This window comes from Lynx rufus, unplaced genomic scaffold, assembly GCF_022079265.1.
Source record: "Lynx rufus isolate CCGP_SWC_20201006 ecotype Redwood Valley unplaced genomic scaffold, mLynRuf1.p SCAF_15, whole genome shotgun sequence".
NCBI lineage: Eukaryota > Metazoa > Chordata > Mammalia > Carnivora > Felidae > Lynx > Lynx rufus.
Window position 1 is genome coordinate 6,886,628 of NW_025814829.1, and position 9,441 is coordinate 6,896,068.

Sequence of the window (9,441 nt, forward strand, 5' to 3'; positions counted from 1 at the left end):
TTCGTGATTTATTGAGAAGTATGTTAGCTCTTATTGGCCTCCATTTCAGTCAACACGTAGTTATTACGTATCTATCATTTGTAAGACACTGTTAAACACTGGGGTGGCTACAAAGGAAGAAAATTCTTACATCCTTCAAGCCTGGCCCACATTCTCTTTTCTCCGTGGAACCTCTTGATCCTCCAGCCCCCAGTGATGTCACCCTCCTTTGAACTCACGTTGGGCTTCACGCTCTCTCCTAAGATCTAGTTTTAGCAAGATGATGGTTCAGAGAGGCTTGGACTCTGCCGTTCTTCTGAGACAGTACTTGGCAGGTTAATTGTAAATTAATCAGACCCAGATGGATTTAATCAGACTTGCAGAAAGATTTTAGAAGGATCTGGACTCACCAAAATGTCCACCAGCCTGGAAACAGTCCGATAGAGATAACAAAGGTTTATGACACCCGGGAGAATTCTACATATTTATAAACTAGGACCCAAAGCTTTCTCACATAATTGAATAAAAATATTGACCTTCCCAATGGAATAGAGCATTTTTAGACCTGTGTGCGGGGTCGTAGCTCTCCCGTGTTGTATGATTCTGTTCTTGTGATGGGATCTGAACTCAGCCTTCAGGGGCTGCTTGCATTCATCTATCTTGTTGTACAGGGTTGGCTCACGCCAAGTTACAGGGAAGTTTGCCTTTGGACCTCCTTCTCCATATTTTTTACCCTCCTCTCTCTCTCCCCCAGGTGTTAATGCCCTCCTGTGGATTCTGGGCTACTAGGGTTCAGTTTCTGTAGCCTTCCTTCTGGGCATTCTCTCAGGACTCTATCCTCTGCTTTCTTAGGTTATTTTGAGTTATTTGATGTAATAGTTTGTGCTTAGTTTTTAGCAGCTGAGAATGGTTTAATATGTCACCTCACCCTGGGATGCACACACCTGGAATGCCAGGGTTAGAACGTGAAAGACTGAAACAAATAAGCAGCACTTCAGAAACCTGATGAGGAGATGCTGTAGGATAGAGCCCTGGGCTTGTTCCTTGTGGCTCATGTCTTTGGAGCAACAAACGCGTTTTTATATGTTTTCTCAGATTTAGAATGGCAAAACTTAGTGAATGGATTTGGAAATAAATTCGGCGATATGAGATTCCACGTATTGGAATAGTACCTACTTAACTTTTAGAGACTGTCTGTCTTGCTTGGTGCAGCGTTTTATTCCTGTTGATCCGTGGAGTTGTTAATCATGGCCCCATCAGGTCAGGTAATCTACCACAGGCTTTTCATGGTACCGCAATTGAATTAATATACTGTAGATCAACTATATTTGTATATTCACTCGTATCTAGTTACACTAATTAGATTTAATTTAATTGCAGACCGTCTAGACTTCAGCTTCCTATCCCTTCTAAGCGTGAGCACCTAATAATATAGCTACCATCAGGACACGTTGTTTCTCCCCGCACCCCGTTTTCCTCTGTGGTTTCCTTTATTTCTTTGCTAGGTCTGTCCCTTCTCTTTCAGGGGTGTGCTAACCACAGGCTGTGGGTGGTGTGGCTGCTGCATTGTATCAGGAATCCTGGCAGGACTGGGCCAAATTAGGGAGTGGGTGGTCTGAGCTCAGAGAAGGTTCCTTGCGGCAGCATGGTTGGGATGGAGCACACACAGGTCACCCCCTGAGCTCTCCTGCAGGACAGACTTGCTCATGCGTCTCCCTTCCCTCCCCGTCTGCCCTCATCCGAGGCAGAACATGCACCAAGTTATCTCCCTGTGGTTTCTTTATAGTCTGTTCACTTTATCATGTTAGTCATCCTTCCCTTAGTCTGTTCTTGGATAGTGTTCCTCGGTTACCTCAGCTAATCACACGGATCACATTTCATGGATACGTACATATATCCTCCACTTAACCATACTATGTACTGACATTTACCACTTATTATACACTAGGCACTGAGCTAAGTGATTTGCACGTATTTTCTCATTGAATCCTTACCATAACCCTGTCATCTGTTTTATGAGTTAAGAAACTGAGGCTGAGGGAGATAAGATAACTTGTGCAGTGTCTCACTGTTTGAAAAACCATTGTGCTCCTAAACACTGTTCTCCATTACCCTTTTCATGCAAAGATGTCCAAACCTCTTCATGTCTGCAGTCACCTCAGACCCTGAAGTCTAAAGGGCTTCTGCCTCCTCATCTCCCACTCTTCCCATAATTCTCTACCCTCTAGTCAGAGCGTCATCAGGAAAAGTCACGGGGAAGGGACGGACTCCGGCTGGCCCTTCAGAATGGGGATGATAAAAATATTCTCAAGGTATGAAGGTTCCCATGTGGCCGTTGAAGGCACATAACGGGTGCTCAGTAAATAATCACTGAAGGAAAGGGCAAATGGACTGAACAATGACCAACACCGTCTTTTATGTTTGTTGTGTGTATTAAACTGTGATATAGTACATTTAGCAGTTCCTAACTATAATGTTCAGATGAGGCACTGTGTAGCAATCTGTCATGAGGCTTGTTTAAAAATTTGTTGTGAAAAGAAAGTTTTCCAGTGGCTTTTTAAAAAATAGCCTGTAGAGCTTAATTCAAAGCCTCTACTGACAATATGATATACTTTCTTGAATAAGAGGGAAAAAGGGTAAGATAACCCAGAAATTGGTTAATCCTTTCACAGCCTGAAGTGAATGACCTTTGAATCTCTCAAATTTTGTTGCACTGTTCTACTTCTCTGTCAGCTCAAGGAGGAGTTTTTCCCCAAATCTGGCTATGCTCATGAGATTAAGCACATTGTACAGAGAGAATGCAATCGTGTTCACTGAACTGTTCCATTTCCCTCCTGAGCACACGGGCAGACCATGTGTTTCCAGCCCTTTTGGATCTAGGTCGGAGCATGTGACTCATCCAGGTCAAGGAAATATGAACTGGAGTTGTGGTCTTCACTTCTGGGAGATGGTGGAGTGTGGAGTGTAGATTCCTTACTCTCTGCTCCCCTTCTTATCTGCTCGGCACAAGAACCGAACGATTCCAAGATGGTGGAGGAACATGATGGAAAGGGCTTGAATCACTGAGGTACCAGCTGGGGCAGAGCTGAGAACGGAAAGGAGATTGTGGCCGAGAAATAAGTGAGAAATGAACGGTTATTTGGGTAAACCAGTGAGATTTCAGCATTGCTTGTTACTAGCCTTACTTACCTTGACCAATATTTACATCGTCTACAACATGACAGGAAGGTCAAGGACCACTGGCCATGTAGCTGACTGTACGTTTACTCTCAAACATATTTCCTGACTCTGACACTGGGGAGTTTATTCTATTTTATTTCTATTCCTAAAACATCATTGTTACCATCCTCCTCATCACCGCCACCTTAGCCCTCATATATTGAGCACTCGCTATGGGTCAGGTAGTAGCCTAAGGCTTTTCCACATAGCTCATTGAATTAGGAATATTCCATCTTCCTCTCCCTCCTGTACTCCAGCCACACAGTTCAGGTTCTTCGATCCTTGAAAAAGCCAATCGTGTGACTATGTTAGGGCTTTGGCTTCGGCCTCATCTGTCGGGAACATTCTTCCTCTGGTTATTGCTGGTTGGCTCTTGTTAACCATTCAGGTTTCATGTCACTTATGACCTCAGTGAGGCCTCCCCTGATCATGTAAACTGGAGTATCCATCAATCCCCTCTCTCCAACTGTTCTGTTGTCTTCACGGTTCATATCATTATCTGAAACTACCTTGTTTCCTTCTGCGTTGTTCGACTCTTCCCTGATCACCCCTATGCCCTCAGCCCTGGAACAATGCTTGGTATATCGCTGGCTGTAAATACTTGTTGAATGAATGAATGAATGAGTGAATGAATGAATCAATGAATGAATAAACTTTATGTGGCAGAAACTATTATAATCCTAAATTTTAGATGAGAAAACTAAGGCTTGAATAGATCCCATAACTTACCTTTCTTCCTTTCTTTTGAAAACATAGTACATGCTATATAGGTTATGTCTGCAACTGAAGTGAAAGATTCAGTTTGCCGTCTAAACTTTTTTTTTTTTTTTAATTTTTTTTTTTCAACGTTTATTTATTTTTGGGACCGAGAGAGACAGAGCATGAACGGGGGAGGGGCAGAGAGAGAGGGAGACACAGAATCGGAAACAGGCTCCAGGCTCTGAGCCATCAGCCCAGAGCCTGACGCGGGGCTCGAACTCACGGACCGCGAGATCGTGACCTGGCTGAAGTCGGACGCTTAACCGACTGCGCCACCCAGGCGCCCCTGCCGTCTAAACTTTTTAATTTAAATAATGACAAATATCCAGATATTTGGAAAGGTTAAATGTTTAGAATAACGTAGACCCAGCTACTTGACAGATGTTTTCAAACCATTTGGATCAGCTGAATACGTACCTAGAAGCATTAAAACAAATTCTTTGGTACATGTGAAACATATATACTATTTTTACTGTCTAGATCCCACAAATCAGATTCTTTTCTTCACAAATACAGACCTTTCTTCCCTGAGGAAAAGTGTTTCTTAGTAAAGTACGTTTTGGAGATGTACACACTATAATTCCTTCTCAGGTTGGTCACGTCATTAGCATATTTAAGGCTCTGGGAAGACCTGTAATAAAGAAACCTGTTTACTTTTGCAGTGTTTACTTAGTGCAGTGTTTTCTAACTTACTTGACCAGGGAATCCTTTTTTTTTTTTTTTTTTTTAGCATGTAATGACTAAAGCACATGAAACTTGTGAAATACTGTTCCAGAATGTGCTAAACTTCATAGTGATTTTTTTTAATGTTTTATTTATTTTTAAGAGAGAGAGAGAGAGACCGAGCACGGGAGAGGGGCAGAGAAAAAGGGAGACAGAGGATCTGAAGCTGGCTCTGAGCTGACAGCAGCAAGCCTGATGTGGGGCTTGAACTCACGAACTGTGAGATCATGACCTGAGCCAAAGTCGGATGCTCAATGGACTGAGCCACCTAGGTGCCCCTCATAGTGATTTCAATGAAGAGTTTTGCTTTCTAGTTTATAGCCCTCTCCATGTACAAAACTTATGTCATTTTCACAAGCTGTTGATACATGATGGAAATAAACCATATATCACTGTATATTTGCAGTTCTCTGTTTTGTTGAAAGAGGCTTTATTATTTTTATTGCTTATTATTATTATTATTCCTTGCCAAGTAGCTAATTGATATGGTCTAATCGGCCCCTAGTCATGAATAAGAATTTCCACATCTATTTCTTTTAAAATGTTGCACTCATCAACTGTTTTCTCTTAATCCAGTTCCATAAAAGTGGAAAGATGTTTTTCCCATACATTTAAAGATGAAGTGTTGACTGAAGAAGAAGAATATGACCCAGATATAAGACTATTCTGACAAAAGAGGTCGTTATTTTTCTTTAGGAATTTTCTGAATTAATCAAATACTTACCAGTATTTATTAATATATTTAAAATACAGTTTTATATTTGTTGCTGGGGCATATGGAAAATGAAACGTACTGTCCCATTGGATCATATAGTCTTACTAGAGAGAAATCATGAATACTCAATAAACAGTAAAAAACCAACCTATAAACCTTAGGTTTAGAATTCATAGCAAAACAAAATCTCTGGATTTAACTAGCGAAAATAATCACACATTTCAAGCTTATTGGTGAGATGGCCTCTTTCCTAAACACTCAGTTGCCTATTTTAATCAATTTGAACACTCAGGGAGTTCTCTGGCATTATAATTTATAATTATTGGTGAGCCTGTTAAAGTGAAATTAGAACATTTTGTTCAGTCAAAAGCACTGGTTTGGTCAATCTTTGGTTATTTTTCATAGCTAATATATAAAGTGAATTCCCATTTTTCAATACATAGAGTGAATTTCCCATATGTTAATAGACTTGGATTTCTTTGGTGCTTGGGTAAATAAATATGCAATCATTTTTCCTCTGAATTTCACTTCTCTTAGATTGCTTACACATATAAATGTGGTTTCAAAAATTCAGTTAAAACTTAAACTTGTCCTTACACACAAACCAGTTGTCCCAGAGAGGGTTGGGATGAGGCTTAACATAGATCCTCATAAAGCTAGGGAACTGGACAAAGATGGTGGTGTAAGTTGGAAGAGACTGGACCATGTTCCTTACATGGTTGGCAAAGACTCCTGAGTTTCCTTTGTACCCAGAGTATAGAGAATATTATCTGTGAACATGACCCAAGGGGTTATTTGACAAACTGAGCACACTCTACGGATGAAGTATATGGAGACCACTGACTGCTCACTGGAGGTAGGGCTGTCTCTATGGGATCATTCAGGCCAGGAAGCTGGACAGAGGTCCACCTGAGTGGCTCTAGACCATCTAAAATGCTACCTGAGTCTCCTCAAATCGTTACCCTTCACATAGAGCCAAATGACCATGTATCTGAGAAGGCGCGAACAAAACGGTACCAAGAATGGGAACATACCATCCCCCTCCTTGCCCTTCCCTTCCAGACTTTTATTATCAGTACCTGAGTGCCTGAATGCTCCATGCTTTCAGGAGGAAAGAGAATGAGAGAGGAGAGAAGCAGTGGAAAAACTCCTTTAAGAAAATAACTGAGCTTAAATTGAATTGTGTGCTGTAGCATATTGGGCTAAATTAGATTTTCTGTTGCTGTGCTGTAATGGATGATGCAGATTTGAGATCAGTGATGGAAAATAGAATTTTACTTCGGGTCTCTGGGTGGCTCAGTCACATGAACATCTGACTCTTGGTTTCCGCTTGGGTCATAATCCCAGGATTATGATCCTGGGGTTGTGGGATTGGGCCTGTGTTAAGACTCCAGGCTGGGTGTGGAACCTGTTTAAGATCCTCTCCCTCTCCCTCTCTCTCTCCCTCTCCATATGCACCTCTCGCTGCTTGTGTGTTTTCTCTCTCTCACTCTAATAATAATGATAATAATAATAATAATAATGAAAATAGAGCTTTACTTTTGCAATGTTGTTGCAGCCAAGGAAATTACTAACCAGTATACATACAATAAGCTCATAGATTCTTTTCCAAGTCACCAGAGCAAAACAGGAGAGACTGGTCCTTCCCATTTACACAGATTCCTATGTTAGGTGATATGCTGCTATTTTGTGATATTTTTTTTTCTTTCTTCAAAGACGTACCTGATATTCACTTGTATGGGAATAGGGATACAGAGAAAAAGAAGTGGAGGGGAGAAAGAGAAGAGATCTTACAGATTTATTCCCTCCAGGGTGTAGAACCTGATGGAATGTTCATCAGCAAATTTTCAGGGTTGTTACATACGTAATTCATTTATTCATGGAAATTTTTTCCACGATATTACCATTTGGAGCCCAAACTTAGGGATGCTTTTCCTAGAAGAGCGCAAAGTGTTAGGAATGAGTTCTGGCTTCTATACATATTGTAATAAATCCCAATAATGAGCTATAATTTTAAATCACGTCAAGCGTTTTCAAAGGCTAATGTCAATAGTGGAAGCATGAAGAAGAAAAAATATCCATACACAATATAAATATGGCATGGCTCACTGAGTCTTCTCATCTCTTTGACCTTTTCCTGAGGTAGTGTTGGCATTATTTCTATTAAGGAAACAATACGTGGCATTTTAATACTAAATGAGAATTAAATGGATTTGAAAAGATTTCATCTGGGAAGTTAGATCAAAGTGTTCTTTACAAACACTTCTCTGAATTTCTTTGAGTGCAGTGTCTTGGGCAAATGTTATTAAAATATAAAATGCATTTAAGGACAAAGTGGAGGAGGGAGATATAGGGATCCAAAAAAAATATTTCTTAATTATGTGGTAAACCTATTATGTAACATTCCTCTTCCAAGACCAAACAATTCGTAAGTGGTTGATGTGCACATGTGGGAGTGGATAGGATCCAGCTACACCTGGGATGCAGAAGTTTGGCCCTGTAATACGTGATTATGGGTAACTACATTTGGGGGAGTGTTTTTTTCATCCTCAGATATAGGCGGAGGTAAGGCATACTCCAAGAGCTATAATCTGTGCAGTAGGAATTCCAGCTAGAGGACCCAAACTGTTTTTACCTTGGTGTTTAGATGTTTCTGGGAATTTCTTAGAATACCCAATGTGTTAACCAGTGTTTTCTTTGAAGAAGAGATTATGAGAGATTAATTATAAAAAAATCCCCAGTTTTCTATCTTTCCCTTCAGCCACCCCCTTTGCAATGTAAATTTGCAGCTCCTTTCATCAAGGGGAAGAATCTAGTTCCCCACCATCGGCATCTGTGCCGTCCTTATGACTTGCTTTGGACACCAGAATGTAGAGGAAGTGAAATTATGTCAGTTCTAAATCTAGATATCAAGAGACCGCGAGTGCTTCTGTTCTCCCTCTTGGAAACTTGTCACCACCATTTGAACCAGCCTGGGCTATTCTACTGGATGATGAGCAGCACAGAACCCAGTCACCCTTGTCACCACAGCTAATGTCAGTCAACCATCAGACTTGTGAAACGGTCCTAGACCAGCCAACCTCCAGCCCATTGACCCCAGCTTTATAATTAAGCCCAGCTGGAGATCACCTGAGTCCAAATCAGCAGAACCATCTAGCTGAACAATAGACTCATTAACAACAATCAATTTGTATTTTTGAGCTACTGCATTTTGGGATGGTTTGTTATGCAGCAATGTATAATTGACACAGAAACCGAAGTGTCTCCTGGGAAACCATGCATCCTAAAGGTAAAGGGCACTAACATCCACTAGTTTGGTTCAAGGGTAACAGCTCATTTCAGAGGACAGAATGAGATAGAGGAGAAAGATTGTTTCAGAACTGACAGCATTAACATCATCGTTGAACTTACTAGAAATACAAATTCTCGGACTCACTGAATCACAAACTCTGCAGGTAGGGCTCAACAATCTGTCTTTTTATAAGCCCTCCAAGTGATTGTGATGCTCATGAAAATTGGAAAACCACTCAGATTTAAAGGGAGTGGGATAAGAAGAAAATTTCTTATACCTCTCCCCTGGAAATTCTTCGGGTGGTACTCATGATTTGGTAATTATGCATACACTCAAATCACGCAAATAGGTACAATCATTTAAGAAGTATGAAAACGTCAAGTAAGTTGAAAAACAAAGAATTTTTATTTAATGTGACGCTACCTATTTTATGTTGACTCTCAGAAACTTAGAATTGGTCTCCAAATTTGTAATAACAGTTCTAATACTCAATCCCCAGAGTAAGTTTGAAGAATCCTGACTATATCAAGATTGCTACAACCATGCCGATTACTCACACATCCACAATCGTGGCCACAGCCAACTGCTTCCCAGGGTAGGCGCTGCACTTGTACTTCACACGAGCTATCCCAATAACACAACAACCCTACGAAGCAGGAATTATCATTTTCATTTCAAAGATAAGTAAGCGGAGAGATTTAGAGCAATTAAGTGATTTGTCAAATATCACATAGTTAGAATTTCTGCTGGGCAG